This window comes from Acomys russatus, chromosome 1 (genome assembly GCF_903995435.1).
Source record: "Acomys russatus chromosome 1, mAcoRus1.1, whole genome shotgun sequence".
In the NCBI taxonomy this organism is placed as follows: domain Eukaryota; kingdom Metazoa; phylum Chordata; class Mammalia; order Rodentia; family Muridae; genus Acomys; species Acomys russatus.
This window is the reverse complement of record NC_067137.1, coordinates 66,098,166-66,121,408: the sequence shown is the minus strand read 5'-3', so window position 1 is coordinate 66,121,408 and position 23,243 is coordinate 66,098,166. Positions and strand designations below refer to the sequence as shown.

The 23,243-nt window shown below is 48.5% G+C and overlaps 4 non-coding genes across 4 annotated transcripts; 3 read left to right on the top strand and 1 right to left on the bottom strand.

Moving 5' to 3' along the window:
* The first annotated feature begins 901 nt into the window (after window positions 1–901).
* LOC127197450 (U1 spliceosomal RNA) lies at window positions 902–1,066 on the top strand. Its single transcript, XR_007831677.1, has one exon. It is a non-coding gene; the product is annotated as a U1 spliceosomal RNA (small nuclear RNA).
* Window positions 1,067–5,553: 4,487 nt separating this feature from the next.
* On the top strand, window positions 5,554–5,717 carry LOC127197236 (U1 spliceosomal RNA). Its single transcript, XR_007831630.1, has one exon. It is a non-coding gene; the product is annotated as a U1 spliceosomal RNA (small nuclear RNA).
* A 4,256-nt stretch (window positions 5,718–9,973) lies between these two features.
* On the top strand, window positions 9,974–10,138 carry LOC127197347 (U1 spliceosomal RNA). The gene has a single exon (XR_007831654.1). It is a non-coding gene; the product is annotated as a U1 spliceosomal RNA (small nuclear RNA).
* Window positions 10,139–21,583: 11,445 nt separating this feature from the next.
* LOC127197185 (U1 spliceosomal RNA) lies at window positions 21,584–21,747 on the bottom strand. Its single transcript, XR_007831616.1, has one exon. It is a non-coding gene; the product is annotated as a U1 spliceosomal RNA (small nuclear RNA).
* Between the last annotated feature and the right edge of the window lie 1,496 nt (window positions 21,748–23,243).

Genomic DNA, 23,243 nt, shown 5'->3' with positions numbered 1-23,243 from the left:
GGGTGGCCCGGGTTCGAACCTTCATTAAAGCCTTCCTTGCCATTGCATTTGGACTCGTGTCTTGGGTGGACTGCTCAGGGAGAAATTTGGGCATAACACAACTAGTTCCTCCAGCTAGTTAGTTGTTCAACCAACGGTTGATTTCCCTTAACCAGCCATTTGCTGCCTGCTCAGTTCTCCCTACTGCAAATCCAGCTCTCCTCTCTCCTCGCCGTTCCTGGAGCTGGTCTTGGGGAGTGGCAGAGAAGCTTCTTTCTGGGTAGTGGTTATTGCAGAGATCCACAACCCACCAACATGCCAAGAATAAGTAACTCTGAGTGCTCCACTGCCGGTGAATGGTCTACACCTTGTCTCCCCCCAAGCAAGGGGCAGAGGATTCAGAAGAGGGACAGTCTTCTGTAAGAACGGTCAGGGTGGGAGGACAGCTGTCAAGTGCTATCTTCTGGACAGGACACAGCAGCCCCACACATCAACTTACCAAAGCTGTGGTTAACCTGCACAACATGCTGAGTGGTTAGGAACACTTGCTGCCCTTCCAGAGGAGCTGGGTTCAGTTCCCAGCACCCACACAACAGCTTAACCCTCTGTAACTTCAGTTCCAGGAAGTCTGATACCTTCTTTCTTCTGGCTTCAGTGGACACTGCACACGGGCAAACAAGGAAGCAAAACACCCATAAGTGTATTTGATGCTTTTTAAATCTTTATTTTTTGGTTTTTCAAGACAGGATTTCTTTCTCTGTGTGACCTTGGCTGTCCTGGACTCCCTTTGTAGACCAGGCTGGCCTTGAACTCTCAGCGATCTGACTGCCTCTGCTTCCCGAGTGCTGGGATTAACGGTGTGTGCCACCATACCCGGCTTGATACATTATAAAAAAAAAAAAAGAAGAAGAAAAAGATTATTATACTTACCTGGCAGGGGAGATACCATGATCACGAAGGTGGTTTTCCCAGGGCGAGGCTTGTCCATTGCACTCCGGACGTGCTGACCCCTGCGATTTCCCCAAATGCGGGGAAACTCGACTGCATAATTTGTGGTCGTGGAGGACTGCGTTCGCGCTCTGCCCGGGTCTCGTTGGTGCGAAAAACAAGATAATCTGCTGCAGTGAGGTATCATCTTTCTTTTCATTTCTCTGGTGGACTCGGTAGCCTCGTATTGCTTTGAGTTGCATTCCACTGTTTAGCTGAACTCGGTATCAGTGGTGCGGGGCGAGGGCTTCACAGGAGGACCAGGCCTTTTTCCATTCTACTTAAAACTCCTGCCCCTGGGACCTGGAGAGATGATGGTTCAGAGGTTAAGAGCACTGGCTGATTCATCTTCCAGAGGTCCTGACTTCAGTTCCCAGCAACCACATTGTGGGTCACCACCATCTGTAATGGGTTCTTGCTGCCCCCTTCTGGCCTTCAGGTGTACATGCGGGCAGAGCGCTGCATACAGAATAAGTGAATAAACTTAAAACAAAACAAAAAAAAAATCCAGTACCTTCTCTTGCTGAGGGCCACCCAGCCTTGAAGTTCCTACACCGGAAGACCTCTCCTCTGCACACGCACGTGGCATACGCAAACACAGAAGAAGTATCCAGCCCAGGAAGAGGGGATGGTTCGTTTGGTAGAACACTTGCATGAAGTGTATGCGCTGCCAGGAGTAGGGCGACGCCTTCATCCGCATTCAGCTTCAAGGAATTGTCCACCCGAGGTGGTCGCCACCAGGTCTAGGCCAGCCTGGGTTGCTGAGTGACAAGACACCCTGTCTCCAGTTCCTTGCCAACAGCCTGTGAAATGATGCCAGGCAAAGGGAGTAGGTACGCCTCTTTTCCGGGTTGGTCACGTGGCAGGCACTCCTCCAAGGATGCAGTGAGTGGAGCATGGCCACCCCAGGCGCCGGCTGAGCACAGGTGCTTTGAGGTAACACCTTTGTTCTTCCGGCTCTCAGGCCCCAGAGCTCCCTGGTTCAAGCTTCTAGCGTCCGTACTGCAAAATCAAGACAGTTCCAGGGGCTGGGAGTCTATCGGGATGCCAGCGTGGTCATGTCCCTTGAAGGCCCGGTTCTACGGTCAGGTCACTACTGGGTATCCTCGCCTGGGAGAAGGTGACAGTCCTGTTAAACCACAAGGCTGGAACGTTAGGTTTTTCGGGTCCAGAAGGTACGTGTATACTGGGGGAAGTGAAAACGGAGTGGGAACACGTGTGGAGCTTGTTAACCACCGGCACAGAAAGGGGACTTTCCTAGATAGATAGATAGATAGATAGATAGATAAATAGATAGATAGGTAGATAGCTTAGGTAGAGGAGCTGGAGAGATGGCTCAGCAGTTTAGGCTGTTCTTCCGAAGGACCCGGGTTCCATTTCCCCTACACGGCAACTCACAGCTGCTCTGACTCCAGTTCTAGGGGAGCTGATGCCCAGTGTCCTCTTCTGTCGTGCATTGAGCACAGTGCACTTGTGATACACAGACACACAGGTAAGCACACGCATACACACAGCACAGAGCTAAGAAAATCTTAAACTCTTTTTTTTTTTTTTTTTTTTTTTTGCTTTTCGAGACAGGGTTTCTCTGTGTAGCCTTGACTGTCCTGGACTCAGCTTTGTAAAAGACTAGGCTGGCCTGGAACTCACAGTGATTCACCTGCCTCTGCCTCCCGAGTGCTGGGGTTAAAGTATTGTTAATTATTATTTTGAGACAGGGTTCATTGTGTAGCCCCGGCTGCTCTGGAACTCTCTGTAGACCAGGCTGGCCTCAAACTCAGAAATCTGCCTGAGTACTGGGGATTAAAGGCACAGAAGAGCACTACCCCCATGCACAAAAAGAAAGGAAGAAAGAAAAGAGAAAAAGTGAGAGTGAGAGAGAGAGAGGAGAGAGAGAGACAGACAGACAGACAGACAGAGAGTATGGTTGGTGTATGGATATTTTGCCTGCATATATGTCTGTGCACCACACTCTGGAAGTGCCCACAGAGAACAGGAGGAGAGCACTGGGTCTCTAGGAGCTGGAGTTACAGATGATTATGTGTAGTGGGACTTTTAGTTTCTTTAAAAACATGGTTATGTATGGGAGCAGTTCCTGTTTTAATCCCAGGTGTGGGATATGGGGTGTGATTTGTGCCACCCGCAGCTCCTTTAATTCTGGGGATGCCGAGTGGGCCTGAGAGGCCCTGCTGCTGCTGCTGCTGCTGGTGGTGCTGGTGGTGGTGGTGGTGGTGGTGGTGGTGGTGGTGGTGGTTCATTGGTTTGCTAGTTTGCTGAATCGCAGGACTAGACTGCTGGATGTCCTGACTACAAAGACTGGACTTATCCCAAGGAACTACATCCCTAAAAAGCAGGGAGTAGTAAAGAGACACACGTTGTTCCTTTCTCCTCTAACCTTCTCTCCTGTGCTGGGGGGTTGGGAGGCTAGGGTGGATAAGAGTTGGAAGGAGGTAGAGGTTTAAGAACCCCACTAAAATAGATTTTTAAAAAAAAGTATGCAAAAGCTGGGCGTGGTATCCCACGCCTGTAATCCCAGCACTTGGGAGGCAGAGGCAGGTGGATCTCTGAGTTCAAGGCCAGCCTGGTCTACAAAGCGAGTCCAGGACAGCCAGGGCTACACAGAGAAACCCTGTCTCGGAAAAAAACCAACCAACCAACCAAACAAACAAATAAACAAACAGAAAGTACTGGACTACAATGGTGAGCCACCTGTGGGTGCTGTGTGGGAGTGAGTGGTGGGAATTGAGCCCAGTTTCCCTGGAAGAGCAGCCACTGCTCCTAACCCCTGAGCCATCCTTGCAGCCTCAGGATACTTTCAAAAGTTGACTTCAGGGGCTGGAGGTTAGGAGCACTGACTGTTCTTCCAGAGGTCCTGAGTTCAATTCCCAGCAACCACATGATGGCTCACAACCATCCACTTTGTGATCTGATGCCCTCTTCTGGCCTGCAGGTGTACATACAAGCAGAGCATTGTATACATAATAAATCAATCTTTAAAAAAACAAAACAGTTGACTTTAGCACCAATGTCAATTCTTCTGGGATGTTGAAGTCTCGAGCCTTCTGTGGAGAGCCACAGTCCGGTTCTCCTGACATGCTGGCTTCAAGTTCAAAGCACAGGTCCAGTGATGCTGTTTTTCACTTTGGCAGCAAGCGGCCCAAGATACGGGTCAACAAGTCTGGGTTCCGGTGCCTCGGTCTAGAGGCGCTACCGGGGCCTCAGCACTCAGGCCTGGGAAATACGCTATACCGGTCAAAAACCTGATCCTCCATGGTTTGATATAGTGTTTTTATTTAATTCGTTGGTGCTGAGGCTTGATCTCACAGACTAGGCCTCTCCAGTCTCACCTCCCCTATTCCTCGTTTCGTTTGTCGATTTTTGTTTGCTTGGTTTTTGTTTTGTTTTGTTGATTTTTGGTTTTTCGAGACAGGGTTTCTCTGTGTTAGCCCTGGCTGTCCTGGACTCACTTTGTAGAACAGACTGGCCTCGAACTCACAGAAATGCACCTGCCTCTACCTCCCAAGCGCTGGAATTAAAGGCGTGCGCCACTACGCCCCGTTCTTAAAAACTCATTCTAAATTTTAAAACGTATTCTATTCATGAATGTGTGTGTGTGTGTGTGTGTGTGTGTGTGTGTGTGTGTGTGTGTGTGTCTGTGTGCACCATACGACCTGTGTGGAAGGACCCTTGAGGGTCAGAAGAGGATGCTGGATCCCCTGGAACTGGACTTGCAGAGGGCTGGGAGCTGCCCCTGTGGTGCAGGGAACCGAGCCTCGGTCGGCTGTAGGAGCAGCAGCCGGCACTTTAAACCGTTGAGTCCTTCCTGTAGCTCCAGTCCTCCACTTTGATGCCCTCTTTGTTTGGTTTATGGCTTTGTCTTCTTGCTTGCTGGTTTGTTGGTTTGAAGATAAGGTCTCACTGGGTAGCTAGCGCAGGCTGGCCTAAAACTAGGTGGGTAGACCAGGGTAGCCTAGGAACTCACAGCGATCCTGCCCCGCCTGAGTGCTGCTGGAATTAAAGCCGGCTAGTGTGTGTGTGTGCGTGTGCGTGTGCGTGTGCGTGTGTGTGTTTGCTTTTTGCTTTTGTTTTTTTATGAACTTGACACCAGGATATCCTGAGGAGGGAAGCTCAGGATCAGGCAGTAGGCAAGAAAGCAGAAGGAAGGTGGAAAGGCCCAGCCCATTGTGGGCGGTGCTGTCCACGGGCTGGCGGTCGTGGGTGCTGTGAGACAGCTTGGCACGTGCCAATGCCCGAGTGTGTGCTCCCCAGTAGTGGACAGTGGTACACACGCAGGCTCAGAAGTTTAGGGTCAGCCCAGCCTCTGGGACTCGCTGCGTGCTGCGGCAAAACGGGAGGGTGGGCGGGGCGTATGCAGATGAGACGGGGCACGCAGGGGCCGGCGGTCCGCGGATCCCGGAGCAGTGCGTCCCCGCGGAAGGTCCGGCGTGCCGTGCGCGTGTTGTGCGTGAAGGGCGAAGAGAGCATCAGGGCTGCGGAGGGCGCGAAGGGAGGCGTTTTTCCGGGTGCGGCGACCGTGCGTTTGAAGGGGTTGCGCGCGTAGGGAGAGCGTGTGCGGGGGCCGAGCAACTCATACTTACCTGGCAGGGGAGATACCATGATCACGAAGGTGGTTTTCCCAGGGCGAGGCTTATCCATTGCACTCCGGATGTGCTGACCCCTGCGATTTCCCCAAATGCGGGAAACTCGACTGCATAATTTGTGGTAGTGGGGGACTGCGTTCGCGCTCTCCCCTGGTCTCTGAGGTCAAATGACAGACGCTTCTTCCTGCTCTCCTTCTTAGCCTTTTGCCTCTCTGCATTCCGGAACATCGCAGAGTCTGCGCTGCTAGCCTTCTGGTGTCGCTTCATTCTGCGACACTTTTCTGTCGAGCTGGCACTCACTAGAGGCTACTCCAGCCTCTGTTGTGTTAACCCGCAGTCGGACCCTACCTCTGCACCGGGCACTTGCAGCCAACGCCTGCTGGAAGGACATACTACAGCGCTGGATGCCCAGCTAGGCAGGAGCTGCAGTCATCGAAATCCTTCACAACACTCTCAGCCGGGGGCTGGGGAGACAGAAGGCTCAGAGGGGAAGAGCACTGACTGCTTCCACAGCGCCTCGGCTCAATTCCCAGCAACCACAGGGTGGTTCACGACCGAATATCTACCTGGAATGTGATCTCACGCCCTCTTCTGGCCTGGACGTGTGTATATGCAGGCAGGGCACTGTATACAAAATAAAGGAAGAAGATCCGGCTCTAGGGCCTTTTCTTACTCATTCATTCATTCATTCATTCATTCATTCATTGATGGGGGAGAGCCCAGCCCATGGTGGATGGTGCCATTCGGGCGGGGGCAGCAGCCCAGTAAGCAGCACCCCTCCCTCCGGAGCCTCTGCACCAGCTCCTGACCCAGGTTCCTGCCCTGTTTGAGCTCCTGTCCTGACTTCCTTCACTGAGGAACCTACAATGTGGAAGCTGCTTTTGGTCATGGTGCTTCCTGGTGAAACCCTAACTAGACAGTATGGAAATCACGATTGCTTGCTGGTACAGAAAGGGAAACGACGGCGGGCGGTGCCCGCCTTTCATCTCAGCACCTAGGGAGGGAGGCAGTGGCAAGCAGACCTCTGGATCTCTGTGAGTTCGAGGTCAGCCTGCCTGGTCTACAAAGCGAGTCCAGGACGGCCAAGGCTACACAGAGACACCATGTCTCGAAAAACAAAACAAAACAAAAGCTGGCTAGCATCTTTATATCTATCAACTTGACACAAGTTAGGGGCCTTTTCTTCGTCATTGGTGGAGCTTGGAGGGCCGTGCCACCCTGGGACTGGCGGTCCTGCGTGCTGTAGGAAAGCAGGTTGTTTGAACAAGCCACTAAGCAGCATTCCTCCATGGCCTCTGCTTCAGGTGCTGCCTCCGGCTCCCTGCCCTGGCCTCCTTCAGCGGTGGGCCCTTTTCCGTCACAAGCTGGTTTTGGTCATGGAGTCTCTTGGTTGGTTGGTTGCTGTTTCGGGAATGTTTGATGTCATTGTGGACCCCAAGTTTTTGTTTGTTTTGTTTTGTTTCTTTCGAGACAGGGTCTCTCTGTGTTGGCCTTGGCTGTCCCGGACTCGCTTTGTAGACCAGCCTGGCCTTGAGCTCACAGCGATCCACCTGCCTCTGCCTCCCAAGTGCTGGGGTTAAAGGCGCGGGCCACCACGCCTGGCTGAGCCCCAAGATCGTTGTTAACTGTAAATTCCTGTTTCTAACACACACCTTTTCCCTAAGAACTTTCCCTTTACTGTAAACAGGTGATTACGGTGTGGTTTAGCCAGCTCTAGCACACAATTCAGTGTTTTCCTTTACAAGAGTCTCCATGGGGGCTGGAGAGGTGGCTCAAAACTTAAGAACACTGTCTGGCCGGGCGGGGTGGCACATGCCTTTACTCCCTGCACTTGAGAGGCAGAGGCAGGCAGATCGCTGTGCGGTGGAGGCTAGCCCGGCCTACAAAACGAGTCCTGAACAGCCAAGACTACACAGAGAAACCCTGTCTTGCAAAACAAAAACAAAAGCCGGGCCTGGTGGTGGTGCACACCTTTAATCCTAGCACTTGGGAGACAGAGGCAGGAGGGTTGCTGTGAGTTCGAGCCCAGCCTGGTCTACAAAGCGAGTCTAGGACAGCCAAAAAACAAAACAGAATAAAACAAAACAAAACAACAACAACAACAACAACAAAAGAAAGAAAGAAAGAGAAAAAAAGAAAAGAAAAGAAAAGAAAAGAAAGAAAGAAAGAAAGAAAGAAAGAAAGAAAAACAAAAACTAAAAGCAAAACAAAACACTCTTCTTCTACAGGTCCTAAGTTCAATTCCCAAGAACCACATGGTGGCTGGCAAACATCTATAATGAGAGATTGAAAGATGGGGAGCAGCAAGAGAGAGAGATGGGGAGCAGTAAGAGAGATAGAGAGATGGGGAGCAGCAAGAGAGAAGAGAGATGGGCAACAGCAAGATATTTAGGGGGCTGGAGTGATGGCTAAGTGGCTTAAGAGCCCTGTCTGCCCTTCCAAAGGTCCTGAGTTCTATTCCAGCAACCACATGGTGGCTCACAGCCACCTCTACTGAGGTCTGGTGCCCTCTTCTGGCATGCAAGCTCACATGCAGGCAGAACAAGGTATAAATAAAAAAAATAAATCTTTTTAAAAAAAACATTAAAAAAAGAAGATATTTAGAAAAACAGCAAACAAGTAAGCAAGTAAGGAGTCAGACAGATAGCCAGCGAGACAGCCAGATAGAAAAGTTCTGGACTTAGCCTGGTGATAGTGGTGCATGCCTTTAATCCAAGCACTCAGGAGGCAGAGGCAGATGGATTGTTGTGAGTTTGAGGCCAGCCTGGCCTACAAAGCGAGTCCAGGATAGCCAAGACTAAACAGAGAAACCCTATCTCGAAAATCCTGAGTCTCAGAGCATTTCTTTTTCCCTCCATTCCTCAACTTCTCTTCAACAACTGAAAGGACCAGACAAACTCCATTTTGAAAAAAAAAAAAAAAGGGCCTGGAGAGATGGCTCAGCGGTTAAGAGCACTGACTGCTCTTCCAGAGGTCATGAGTTCAATTCCCAGCAACCACATGGTGGCTCACAACCATCTATAATGTGATCTGATGTGCCTTGTATACATAATAAATAAATAAATCTTAAAAAAAAAAAAAAAAAAAGAAAAGAAAAGAAAAGAAAAAGAACTCCATCTTGTGTTAAACCTGGTCAAAGACTGAACCCAGATTCCAGAAAACTATTCCCTAGCAACACAATCAGCTCACCAAATACACGCTCTGCTGGTCAAGCTGACTAACAGGTGATCTGGCTCTTAGCAACAACCAATTAGCAGAAGCCAGGCCAAAGTTCCTAAGGCCCCCATGAGTGTTTCAACCAATCTTTTCCAGAGGCCAACTTGCCCCTACACCTACCCAACCATGAAATGCCCAGGCTTGTAACTCCCTGCTTGCAGCTTTTCTGCCCAAGGGCCATCCAATCATACACTGTATCACCCATTTCTTTGTCTAACACCTACAAAAATCCCTCTCAATTGAGCCTCAAGGCTGCTTCCCTGCATCTGCTGTCTCAGTGCATTGGAGGGGTGGCCCGGGTTCGAACCTTCATTAAAGCCTTCCTTGCCATTGCATTTGGACTCGTGTCTTGGGTGGACTGCTCAGGGAGAAATTTGGGCATAACACAACTAGTTCCTCCAGCTAGTTAGTTGTTCAACCAACGGTTGATTTCCCTTAACCAGCCATTTGCTGCCTGCTCAGTTCTCCCTACTGCAAATCCAGCTCTCCTCTCTCCTCGCCGTTCCTGGAGCTGGTCTTGGGGAGTGGCAGAGAAGCTTCTTTCTGGGTAGTGGTTATTGCAGAGATCCACAACCCACCAACATGCCAAGAATAAGTAACTCTGAGTGCTCCACTGCCGGTGAATGGTCTACACCTTGCCTCCCCCCCAAGCAAGGGGCAGAGGATTCAGAAGAGGGGCAGTCTTCTGTAAGAACGGTCAGGGTGGGAGGACAGCTGTCAAGTGCTATCTTCTGGACAGGACACAGCAGCCCCACACATCAACTTACCAAAGCTGTGGTTAACCTGCACAACATGCTGAGTGGTTAGGAACACTTGCTGCCCTTCCAGAGGAGCTGGGTTCAGTTCCCAGCACCCACACAACAGCTTAACCCTCTGTAACTTCAGTTCCAGGAAGTCTGATACCTTCTTTCTTCTGGCTTCAGTGGACACTGCACACGGGCAAACAAGGAAGCAAAACACCCATAAGTGTATTTGATGCTTTTTAAATCTTTATTTTTTGGTTTTTCAAGACAGGATTTCTTTCTCTGTGTGACCTTGGCTGTCCTGGACTCCCTTTGTAGACCAGGCTGGCCTTGAACTCTCAGCGATCTGACTGCCTCTGCTTCCCGGGTGCTGGGATTAAAGGTGTGTGCCAGCATACCCGGCTTGATACATTATAAAAGAAAAAAAAAAAAAGAAGAAAAAAGATTATTATACTTACCTGGCAGGGGAGATACCATGATCACGAAGGTGGTTTTCTCAGGGCGAGGCTTATCCATTGCACTCCGGATGTGCTGACCCCTGCGATTTCCCCAAATGGGGGGAAACTCGACTGCATAATTTGTGGTAGTGGGGGACTGCGTTCGCGCTCTCCCCTGGCATTACGGTTGAATGGAAGTGAACAGGAAAATTATGTAACAGGTTGTGCTTCTTCCCTAGCTTTCTAACTTCTCACTGGATAACAACACTTGCTGTTCTTCCGGAGAACTTGAATTTGATTTCCAGCACCCGTGTTTGACAGCTCACAACTACGTCTAATTCCAGGTCCTGTAGATCTCCCATCTGTCCTCTTTTGGCTCCCAAGGACATCTGCACTGACAAATTTTTAAGTTTATTTTTGTTTTTAAGTTTTATTGATTATTATGTGTATGGTGCTCTGCCTGCATGCACACCTCCAGGCCACAAGAGGACATCAGATCCTATTATAGAGCCACCATGTGGTTGCTGGGAATTGAACTCAGGACCTCTGGAGGAGCAGTCAGTGCTCTTAACCTCTGAGCCATCTCTCTAGCCTTTAAAGGGTTTTTAAACTATTAAAAAATAGAACAAATCTAACTTGAATAACAGTAATAGTCTAGTGCTTATCAGTTGGGAGTAGTTTGTGCAGCATAGGTATAAGGGTTTTTTTAAAAGACACAAAACTTAAAAAAAGAAAGAAAGAAATACTAGCATCTTGCTTATTACTAGCTAATAAGAATGCTTACAGTTTTTCTGTCCTCAGTTCATTGTCTCCTTTTGTTCCCAACAGTACTGAGTCCCTCCTGCCCTCTGCCTGTGTCTCCTCATTCCTGCCACTTCCCCCCCTGCTCTTGTTTCCTTCAGTCAGTGTGTGCTCAGGTCACCTGGTAAAGATTTGCTCATCCTGCACTCTTCACCTCACTCTGTAGTTTCATAGTCTTCTCAACTTAGGTGACATTACATACATCTGCTCCTAAAGCAGTTTTTATGTGTCTGACAGATCCGTCATATTGCACTACAGTTGCTTGTATCATTTCCCTTACTGAGTGGCTTATGTTACATTTTGCAGATAGGTCATCAGTAAGTCCTTTTCAATCTACAGGGTAGTATGTTATTAAGACTTGCTTTTTAATTCTTGAACTTTCTCCATAGGTGCTACTGATGATTACAATAGAATTGGGTCTTCGTTATATGCTTTAGGAACTCAGGACTCTACAGATATATGCAAGTAAGGATTATAGTTAAGATCTCTATAAGTAAAGCAGAGGAAAGGCTTTGCTGGCAGAGAAGGAAATAGTACTTGTAGTTTACTTAATTTTAGGATATTTTTATCAGCCCATTTTTGATAACCTGGAGGTTTTTTGTTGTTGTTGTTTTGTTTTGTTTTGTTTTCCTATTTTTGGAGACAGGGTTTCTCTATGTAGCCTTGGCTGTCCTGGAGTCACTTTGTAGACCAGGCTGGCCTGGAACTCACAGAGATCCACCTGCCTCTGCCTCCCAAAGGGCTGGGATTAAAGGCGTGCTCCACCTCGTCCAGTGTAACCTGGGATTTTTATTATAATAAAATGGCTGGTTTCTTTTTTTCTCCTCTCATTTTCTAATAATTATTTTTAAATATCCAACACTTCAGGCTGGGCATGGTAGTAGATCCTTTAATCCTAGCAACTAGGAAACAGAGGCAGGCAGATATCTATGTGTTTGAGGTTACCATGGTCTACATAATTAGTTCTAGGCCAACCATGGCTACATAATGAGACACTGTCTATAAATAAATATTGCAAGACAGGCATGTGGTGGCGCACACCTTTAATCTCAGCACTCAGGAGGCATAGGCAGGCAGAGTCATGTGAGTTCGATGTGAGGCCAGCCTGGTCTACATAGTGAATCCAAGACAGCCAGAACTACACAGAAAAACCCTGTCTGGGGAGGAGGGATATATATACCTGTGTGTGTGTGTGTGTGTGTGTGTGTGTGTGTGTGTGTGTGTGTATGATTGTTGTTCTGAGTATGGTGGCTCTGGATCCCTCCAGGTTGGCCTGAGTCCAGTGGGACACTGCAGGTTCATCCACTGCAGTTCTGCCTGCTGAGCCACCTGTATGAACCCAGCAGGTTGGTCAGGCACTTCTTGCCAACTGTTGTGAACAAATGGGCCTCAAAATCAGAGTCCCTGTCTCTCTCAGGGGCAGCTAGAGCACTTTTGGGGTGAGGCTGTGGCTTGAGCACAGGGCCAGGTTCCCAGCCTCTCCAGGGGGAGGTGGGGAATGAGTGTTATGGTTAGCTCCTTCTACAATGAGACTACAAGCCAGGGCAGTGGTGGCACACACACGCGTTTAATTCCAGCATTCAGGAGGCCGAGGCAAGTGGATCTCTGTGAGTTTGAGGCCAGCCTGGTCTACAAAGCAAGTCCAAGACAGTCAAGGCTATACAGGGTAACCCCATCTCAAGGGGAAACAAAGAAACAAACAAACAAACAAAAAGAATGAGACTACTGGCTCCTCAAGTATCACAGCTCTTTGTTTTATTTACCCTTGCACTGCATGGCGCAGGGGTGGGGGGCGGTGTAGGGAGGGATGCAGGCTAATGCCAGAACCCTACTGGCAGACAGGGTGAGAGGGAGCCTCAGTGGGCACTTCCCCACCAGCCAGCAGGGGTCTTATGCATATGGGTCTTATGCAAAGGAGCTCCTAGCACTGACTAGCAGCTGGAAGTCCTGGGAGCCCAGTCCTTCTCCTAGGAGCCCTTCTTTGCCCCAGAATGACCAGTCTGAGGTGGTCTTGTGGAGTGGGAAAATCAAGCCAACTTTACTTGTGAATTAGGGGTTTATAAGCCCTGGGAAGTAAGGATGAACGTGTCTGATTTGCTAGGATGAAGGATGGCAGGATGCTTCATCTATATGCAGTGGCACAGTGCCTCAATAACATGGGGCCTTTATCACAGGAAGGAAAGAACAGACTTTATTATCCTCTGTGTGAGGGGATGATGCCTAGGTATAATTAAAGGCCATTTCTTGGAGGCTAAGATCTCAGCACAGGGTGGGGCACTTCTAGGAATTCCCTGTCCTTGTTCTCAGGAAAGATCTGGGCCTGTGTATTTTCTTTTAGGACTATGCGACTCTCCTTACAAAATCTGGAGTCACCAGATGAGGAGGAGTGAGGACCCTGATGATAATTGGGAGTCCATTCTTCCTAGACCGAGTGCAAAACGGCTACCCGGAGAAGCCAGACTTCTACCTTCACCAGCGGAGTCTCCCACTGGACTCTTCACAAATTTGCTCCATAGTTCACTGGAAGTAAATCTAAACTTTTTTTTAATGCCTCGGTTCCCTTTTCTCTCCCTTCCAGTCCTGGGACCAAACACGAATCCTGAGAAATGTTAAACAATTAAAGTGATTCTACCAAAATAAATAAATAAATAAATAAATAAAGTGATTCTACCACGGAGATAAATACCCAGTGGCCCGACCTCAGCCTCCTCCACACTTTGTCACAAAGTCACATGTAGCCCATACAGACTTCAAACTTACTATTTAGTCAAGAATGATCATGATCTCTGGACCCTCCTGCCTCTGCGACCTGACTGCTGGATGCTGGGATTTGCAGGCATGCACCACCATTCCTAGCCCTCACTTTGAATTCTTTTGTTTGTTTGTTTGTTTGGTTGGTTGGTTGGTTTAGTTTTGGGTTTAGAGCAGGGGTGTCGTAGTGCATGCCTGTAGTCCCAAGGCAGAGGTGTGCAGTTCTCTGAGAGACCAGGCCAGCCTGGTCTACAAAGCAAGTACAGGACAGCCAAGATTACAGAGAGAAAGAAAAAAAAAATTTTTTTGAACAGTGTCTCAGTGTCCCTCTGGCCACCCTATAACTGTCTTTGTAGACAAGACTGGCCTAGAACTCTGCCTCCTGAGTGCTGGGATTAAAGGTGTGCACCACCACACCTGGCTATTTATTTATTTAGGGGCGCACACTTGGAACAGCTTGAGGGTAAAGTCAGAGAACAACCCATGGGAGTCTTTTCTCTCCTTACACCATGATTTGATTCCGCAGAATCAAAATAATAAGATTCTGGGGATTTTAAACAAGCAGCTTATTACTTGGAGGTCTTTTACAAAACTGTTGGAGTCCTCTGTTAACAGGCATCAGACGCTCTGTGTGACAAAACAAGAATGTCCTTTACAATGTGGTTTGGGGTCATTGTCTCTAAACATTTAAAGTAGAAAAAGTAATCAAATGATGCAAAAATACTAATGAAAGTAGTTTTCCCTTGCAGGTTTTTCCTCAAAGTTTCTGAACTGTTTGATAAAACAAGAGTAAGTTGAGGCTGGAGAGATGGCTCAGAGGTTCAATTCCCAGCAACCACATGGTGGCTCACAACAACTAGAATGTGATCTGATGCCCTCTTCTGGCCCACAGGTGTACATGCAGGCAGAACACTGTTAAAAACAACAACAACAACAAGAGTGAGTACTAAACTTAAGAGAACTACTGCATAGAATGGTACATGTATTAACAACATTGTTTTGTTCCTCTAAAACAGTGAGGCAGAGCCTCCTGATTCCACACATGCATCGTCAGACAAAATGAAAGTAATATTTTTAAAAAATTGATCAAAATGCCAAAAATCCCAGCACCCAGAAAGCTGAGGCAGTGGGGATTTAGAGTTCCAGACCCGACTGGACCACTATCTTAAAAATAAATAAATAAATAAATAACTGGACCACTATCTTAAAAATAAATAAATAAAGGATTAGTTGGCTCAAGGAACAAAGGCCTTTGCTGTCATGACCTGAGTTTGACCTTTGGAACCCACATGATGGAAAAAGAGAACCAACTTCTAAAGGCTGACCTCTGACCTTCCACACTAGCCCTGTGGCACATGTGGTTCCATTTTAACACATTTTGCTCCCACTAGAATGAATGTGAGCATTCAGGTTGCTCTGTAAGCTTGCTTACATTTGGTGGGTTTTGACCCTGTGTTTTAGCTACTTGGTAAGCATGAGTTTCAAGGAAAAAAAAAAGACAAACTTTTGTTTTGTTTTGTTTTTTCAAGATAGGGTTTCTCTGTGTATCCTTGGCTGTCCTGGACTCACTTTGTAGAGCAACTGGCTTCAGAACTTACACTGATCTGCCTGCAAGTGCTAAGCCCAGCTCAAACAAGGAATTTTAACAGTAATTTCAGATATTTATTTATTCATTTATTTATTTTTGTTTTTTCAAGACAGGGTTTCTCTGTGTAGCCTTGTCTATCCTGGACTTGCTTTGTAGACCAGGCTGGCCTTGAGCTGGGATTAAAGGCATGCACCACCAACGTCTGGCCCAGATATTTATTTTTGAGTCAGGGTGTAAGCCAGGCTAACCTTTTGAACTTTGTGTAGTTGAGGATAACCTTGAAATACTGATAATCCTGTCTCCGCCTCTGAATTGCTGGGATTATGCATATACACTACCACACCTGACTTTGAAAGACTGAGACCTCCAGAGAGATCTCTAGTCTATACCCAGAGTCCCCAGAGAGAAACGGAGTCCGATGTCGATGCAACACACACAGGAATTTTATTGAATCAATGCGCATCGAGGTCTGACCAGCTCTTTCATGCTGCCGACCCCTGAAAGCAGGCGCAAGTGCTTTTTATATCTTTTTTGTAAAAGTAGAATTTAGCAGGCTAGCTAGGAGGGGTAAGTACATTCCAGGGGTAGCGGTAGTGGAATATTTTTAGATACAGCTGGACCCTCAGCATAGGTTGGCTGGCCTTGAGTCAAGCTGGACCCTCAGCAAAGGCTGGCTGGCTTTGAGTCAAGCTGGACCCTCATTATTTTTATACAGCTGGACCCTCAGCGTAGGCTGGCTGACCTTGAGTCAAGCTGGACCCTACAAGGGGCCAAACAGCTACAGAACACACATAGTGATTTGATATTGATACCTTGGTTCAATATCAATATTGCTTCCTGGCCCCTCCAACGTAGTTTCAGATTATTAGAAAAGTATATTCAATAGTAGTAAAGTTTATATACCCATTAGCCAGGTTCCCTGAAAGTGATAGTTTCTGTGTGGCTTATAACTCTTTTCTTGATTGTTTTGTTAAAGTTGAAAATTGTTTTTTAATGTAGCCAGAAATAAAATGAAAAAGAAAAAAGAAAGAAAGAGGGAAGGAAGGAAAAAGCCAGGCAGTGGTGGCGCACATATTTAATCCCAACATTCACAAGGCAGAGGCAGGCAGGATTTCTAAATTCAAAGCCAGCCTGGACTACAGAGAGAGTTCCAGGACAGTCATGACTACACAGGTACACTGTCTCAAATAAGAAACATAAAGGGGGCTGGGCGTGGTGGCACACGCCTTTAATTCCAGCACTAGGGAGGCAGAGGCAGGCAGATCACTGTGAGTTTGAGGCCAGCCTGATCTACAGAGCAAGACCAGGACAACCAAAGCTACACAGAGAAACCTTGTCTTAAAAAACCAAAAAAAAAAAAAAAAAAAAAAAGAAGAAGAAGAAGAAGAAGAAGAAGAAGAAGAAGAAGAAGAAGAAAAAAGAAAGAAAAGAAAAGAAAGAAATAACGTCTCTTGGCTAGCTCTGACGCTACATAACCTTGATTCCAGCCCTTGGGAGCAGTGGCAGTGGGGTCCTAACCTCAAAGGCTTCCCAGGCTCTGTGAGACCATGTCTCAGAGAGAAAGAACTGGCAGGGCATTGGTGAGATGGCTTAGCAGGTAAAGGCTTTCCAGGATCCCTGAAACCCATTTAGAGTTGAAAGCAGGGAACCAACTCACAAAAGCTGTCCTCTGACCTTTATACATGTCATTGTGTGTGCACCCACATATACATGCATATGTATACTTATAATGCACACACACACACAAACACACACACACTAATAAGTTTTGAAAACTACCCCCTCCAAATGATCAGAGCCAGATGTGATGGACCACGCCCATAATCCCAGCACTTGGAAGCTGGGCTTGGGGGATTATGCCTTCAGGCTGTCCTGGGCTACATAGTGAGACACTGCCTCAAAAACAACATTGCCTTTGTCCTCATCTCTGTTGTAGGTGGCTGTTCAGGACAGGGTTTCCCTGTGTAGCCCTGGCTGTCCTGGAATTCGCTCCATAGACCAAGCTCACAGAGATCCACCTGCCCCTGCCTCCTGAGTGTAGGATTACAGGTGTGTGCCACCACCACTACCCACTTTCCCTTGCCATCTCACCTCACATGCCCTCATCTGTTGATGAGCACCTACCAATCGCCATTGCAGTGGATTCCATAGTAGTGGAGCTAAATGGATAAGAAAGCCAAGCGTTCCATAAACTCAGTAATGTTATTTGATTTTTCTGTTCATTTCCTATTGGAATTACAAAGGACTGGCAGAAAACGCAGATTCTCCAGTGTTTTTACTTAAAGCAGAAAAATAATCAAACAAACAAAGAAACCAAAACTGGGAGACCAGGTGTCAGGGTGCACACCTCTAATCCCAGTTCCAGCAGGCAGATCCATGAGTTTGGTGCCAGTCTAGTCTACATAGGAAAGTTCTAGGCCAGCCAGGGGCTACATAGATCTTGTTCGCCTGTCACATACTCCCCGCCCCCCAAAAAAATTGGGGATAGCAAGGTGGTTTACTGGGTAAAGGTACCTGCTACCAAGCCTGACAAACCTGGGTTTGACTCCCCAGACCTCCTGAGGTGGAGAGAATCAACTCCAGATGTCAGCATTCACCCTGGACCAACACGCTGTACACAGGTGTACACACATGCAGAGGACTAGGTATAATTAATGAAACCCAGTACAAAAAGAACATACACAAGTGTAGCTCTGGGGCACACTGAGGAAAGCGTCTATATTCTTGTAGAACAGGTCATTGACTAGCTCTCTGCTGGTCTCTGTAAACACAGACTCCCTGCCGTTGAGGTGTACATTGCCTATTTACCTATCACCCTGGGAGTCTGGGGAGAGTGGACACTAGCAGTTTCCATAAACATGTAGTGTTCCAAGCCCAGAAGCAGACTTCACCTACTCATTGGGAGGCACAAGGACATGAAGCTGAGCGCTCAAAGCTATGGGAAAGGGTGTGGTGTGTGAGAGAGTTAAGAGCTGTAGCAGTGAGTGTGAGGAAGCGCCGCCCCTTACCTGGAGCTGGACCTGTAGAGAAAGTGGGGAGACTTGCTGAAGGGACTGGTGTAGATTCGACACCCCAAGACCAAGTTCCCACACAAAGGAGATTTATTTGCACAAAAGGGACAAAGGACAGGGAAGGAGAGACACAGACAGTAGGGTGTGGGGAAAGTAGGGAGAGAGGGAAGGAGTATTTGTTCTGGTAGGAGGGAGTTGGGAGCGGATACAACCGCTTCCGATTAGAGAGAAGACAGACAGACAGACAGATGTGGCCCCTAGGCAAAAGGCAGTTTATAAAGGTTAAAGGGAAAACCCTGTGTTCAGATGTGGTGTTTAATTTTGATTTCACATGTTCTTTAGAGCAGTCTAAGAGGGGCTTTTGATTGCTGTACTACAAGAGTTTGATAGCTGTACCTTGGTTGTATGCTTAGAACTTTTATAAACCTAATATATTTGAGGTCCTTTAATGCCTGTAACCTCCCTTCTGACCCACCTATGCTAGATAGGAGAGAAAAGAGTTTAATGGGAACAGGAAAAATAGACCTTTTTAGACTCAGTTTCTTGGAGCGACTTGGGTTTTCATCAACAATATTTCAGCAGACCCATTAAACAGCAAACCAGCAATTCAACAAAGGTGACTGCAGCTGCAGCAGCCAGACTCTAGAGCAGGATCCAGAACCTGGATCTTGGCAACCGGTCTCTCTAGGAACATCTGGAAGCAGAGTGATGAACACCCAACGATGAGACACGATACCAAAAAGCCAAGCCTCTGGTTTGGGGGCCCATATATATTCTCTCACCAGGCTAAGTCCAGAACTTTTCTATCTGGCTGTCTCGCTGGCTATCTGTCTGACTCCTTACTTGCTGACTTGTTTGCTGTTTTTCTAAATATCTTCTTTTTTTAATTTTTTTTTTTTTTTTTTTTTTTTTTTTGGTTTTTCGAGACAGGGTCTCTCTGTGTAGCCTTGGCTGTCCTAGACTCACTTTGTAGACCAGGCTGGCCTCAAACTCACAACAATCCATCTGCCTCTGCCTCCCGAGTGCTTGGATTAAAGGCGTGTGCCACCACCGCCCGGCTTTTTTAATGTTTTTTAAAAAGATTTTTTTTTTTATTTATACTTTCTTCTGCCTGCACGTGACCTTGCATGCCAGAAGAGGGCACCAGATCTCAGTAGAGGTGGCTGTGAGCCACCATGTGGTTGCTGAGAATAGAACTCAGGACCTTTGGAAGGGCAGACAGGGCTCTTAAGCCACTTAGCCATCACTCCAGCCCCCTAAATATCTTGCTGTTGCCCATCTCTCTTCTCTCTTGCTGCTCCCCATCTCTCTATCTCTCTTACTGCTCCCCATCTCTCTCTCTTGCTGCTCCCCATCTTTCAATCTCTCATTATAGATGTTTGTCAGCCACCATGTGGTTCCTGGGAATTGAACTTAGGACCTGTAGAAGAAGAGTGTTTTGTTTTGCTTTTAGTTTTTGTTTTTCTTTCTTTCTTTCTTTCTTTCTTTTCTTTTCTTTTTTTCTCTTTCTTTCTTTCTTTTGTTGTTGTTGTTTTGTTTTGTTTTATTCTGTTTTGTTTTTTGGCTGTCCTAGACTCGCTTTGTAGACCAGGCTGGGCTCGAACTCACAGCAACCCTCCTGCCTCTGTCTCCCAAGTGCTAGGATTAAAGGTGTGCACCACCACCAGGCCCGGCTTTTGTTTTTGTTTTGCAAGACAGGGTTTCTCTGTGTAGTCTTGGCTGTTCAGGACTCGTTTTGTAGGCCGGGCTAGCCTCCACCGCACAGCGATCTGCCTGCCTCTGCCTCTCAAGTGCAGGGAGTAAAGGCATGTGCCACCCCGCCCGGCCAGACAGTGTTCTTAAGTTTTGAGCCACCTCTCCAGCCCCCATGGAGACTCTTGTAAAGGAAAACACTGAATTGTGTGCTAGAGCTGGCTAAACCACACCGTAATCACCTGTTTACAGTAAAGGGAAAGTTCTTAGGGAAAAGGTGTGTGTTAGAAACAGGAATTTACAGTTAACAACGATCTTGGGGCTCAGCCAGGCGTGGTGGCCCGCGCCTTTAACCCCAGCACTTGGGAGGCAGAGGCAGGTGGATCGCTGTGAGCTCAAGGCCAGGCTGGTCTACAAAGCGAGTCCGGGACAGCCAAGGCCAACACAGAGAGACCCTGTCTCGAAAGAAACAAAACAAAACAAACAAAAACTTGGGGTCCACAATGACATCAAACATTCCCGAAACAGCAACCAACCAACCAAGAGACTCCATGACCAAAACCAGCTTGTGACGGAAAAGGGCCCACCGCTGAAGGAGGCCAGGGCAGGGAGCCGGAGGCAGCACCTGAAGCAGAGGCCATGGAGGAATGCTGCTTAGTGGCTTGTTCAAACAACCTGCTTTCCTACAGCACGCAGGACCGCCAGTCCCAGGGTGGCACGGCCCTCCAAGCTCCACCAATGACGAAGAAAAGGCCCCTAACTTGTGTCAAGTTGATAGATATAAAGATGCTAGCCAGCTTTTGTTTTGTTTTGTTTTTCGAGACATGGTGTCTCTGTGTAGCCTTGGCCGTCCTGGACTCGCTTTGTAGACCAGGCAGGCTGACCTCGAACTCACAGAGATCCAGAGGTCTGCTTGCCACTGCCTCCCTCCCTAGGTGCTGAGATGAAAGGCGGGCACCGCCCGCCGTCGTTTCCCTTTCTGTACCAGCAAGCAATCGTGATTTCCATACTGTCTAGTTAGGGTTTCACCAGGAAGCACCATGACCAAAAGCAGCTTCCACATTGTAGGTTCCTCAGTGAAGGAAGTCAGGACAGGAGCTCAAACAGGGCAGGAACCTGGGTCAGGAGCTGGTGCAGAGGCTCCGGAGGGAGGGGTGCTGCTTACTGGGCTGCTGCCCCCGCCCGAATGGCACCATCCACCATGGGCTGGGCTCTCCCCCATCAATGAATGAATGAATGAATGAATGAATGAATGAATGAGTAAGAAAAGGCCCTAGAGCCGGATCTTCTTCCTTTATTTTGTATACAGTGCCCTGCCTGCATATACACACGTCCAGGCCAGAAGAGGGCGTGAGATCACATTCCAGGTAGATATTCGGTCGTGAACCACCCTGTGGTTGCTGGGAATTGAGCCGAGGCGCTGTGGAAGCAGTCAGTGCTCTTCCCCTCTGAGCCTTCTGTCTCCCCAGCCCCCGGCTGAGAGTGTTGTGAAGGATTTCGATGACTGCAGCTCCTGCCTAGCTGGGCATCCAGCGCTGTAGTATGTCCTTCCAGCAGGCGTTGGCTGCAAGTGCCCGGTGCAGAGGTAGGGTCCGACTGCGGGTTAACACAACAGAGGCTGGAGTAGCCTCTAGTGAGTGCCAGCTCGACAGAAAAGTGTCGCAGAATGAAGCGACACCAGAAGGCTAGCAGCGCAGACTCTGCGATGTTCCGGAATGCAGAGAGGCAAAAGGCTAAGAAGGAGAGCAGGAAGAAGCGTCTGTCATTTGACCTCAGAGACCAGGGGAGAGCGCGAACGCAGTCCCCCACTACCACAAATTATGCAGTCGAGTTTCCCGCATTTGGGGAAATCGCAGGGGTCAGCACATCCGGAGTGCAATGGATAAGCCTCGCCCTGGGAAAACCACCTTCGTGATCATGGTATCTCCCCTGCCAGGTAAGTATGAGTTGCTCGGCCCCCGCACACGCTCTCCCTACGCGCGCAACCCCTTCAAACGCACGGTCGCCGCACCCGGAAAAACGCCTCCCTTCGCGCCCTCCGCAGCCCTGATGCTCTCTTCGCCCTTCACGCACAACACGCGCACGGCACGCCGGACCTTCCGCGGGGACGCACTGCTCCGGGATCCGCGGACCGCCGGCCCCTGCGTGCCCCGTCTCATCTGCATACGCCCCGCCCACCCTCCCGTTTTGCCGCAGCACGCAGCGAGTCCCAGAGGCTGGGCTGACCCTAAACTTCTGAGCCTGCGTGTGTACCACTGTCCACTACTGGGGAGCACACACTCGGGCATTGGCACGTGCCAAGCTGTCTCACAGCACCCACGACCGCCAGCCCGTGGACAGCACCGCCCACAATGGGCTGGGCCTTTCCACCTTCCTTCTGCTTTCTTGCCTACTGCCTGATCCTGAGCTTCCCTCCTCAGGATATCCTGGTGTCAAGTTCATAAAAAAACAAAAGCAAAAAGCAAACACACACACACACACACACACACACACGCACACACACACACTAGCCGGCTTTAATTCCAGCAGCACTCAGGCGGGGCAGGATCGCTGTGAGTTCCTAGGCTACCCTGGTCTACCCACCTAGTTTTAGGCCAGCCTGCGCTAGCTACCCAGTGAGACCTTATCTTCAAACCAACAAACCAGCAAGCAAGAAGACAAAGCCATAAACCAAACAAAGAGGGCATCAAAGTGGAGGACTGGAGCTACAGGAAGGACTCAACGGTTTAAAGTGCCGGCTGCTGCTCCTACAGCCGACCGAGGCTCGGTTCCCTGCACCACAGGGGCAGCTCCCAGCCCTCTGCAAGTCCAGTTCCAGGGGATCCAGCATCCTCTTCTGACCCTCAAGGGTCCTTCCACACAGGTCGTATGGTGCACACAGACACACACACACACACACACACACACACACACACACACACACACACACACACATTCATGAATAGAATACGTTTTAAAATTTAGAATGAGTTTTTAAGAACGGGGCGTAGTGGCGCACGCCTTTAATTCCAGCGCTTGGGAGGTAGAGGCAGGTGCATTTCTGTGAGTTCGAGGCCAGTCTGTTCTACAAAGTGAGTCCAGGACAGCCAGGGCTAACACAGAGAAACCCTGTCTCGAAAAACCAAAAATCAACAAAACAAAACAAAAACCAAGCAAACAAAAATCGACAAACGAAACGAGGAATAGGGGAGGTGAGACTGGAGAGGCCTAGTCTGTGAGATCAAGCCTCAGCACCAACGAATTAAATAAAAACACTATATCAAACCATGGAGGATCAGGTTTTTGACCGGTATAGCGTATTTCCCAGGCCTGAGTGCTGAGGCCCCGGTAGCGCCTCTAGACCGAGGCACCGGAACCCAGACTTGTTGACCCTTATCTTGGGCCGCTTGCTGCCAAAGTGAAAAACAGCATCACTGGACCTGTGCTTTGAACTTGAAGCC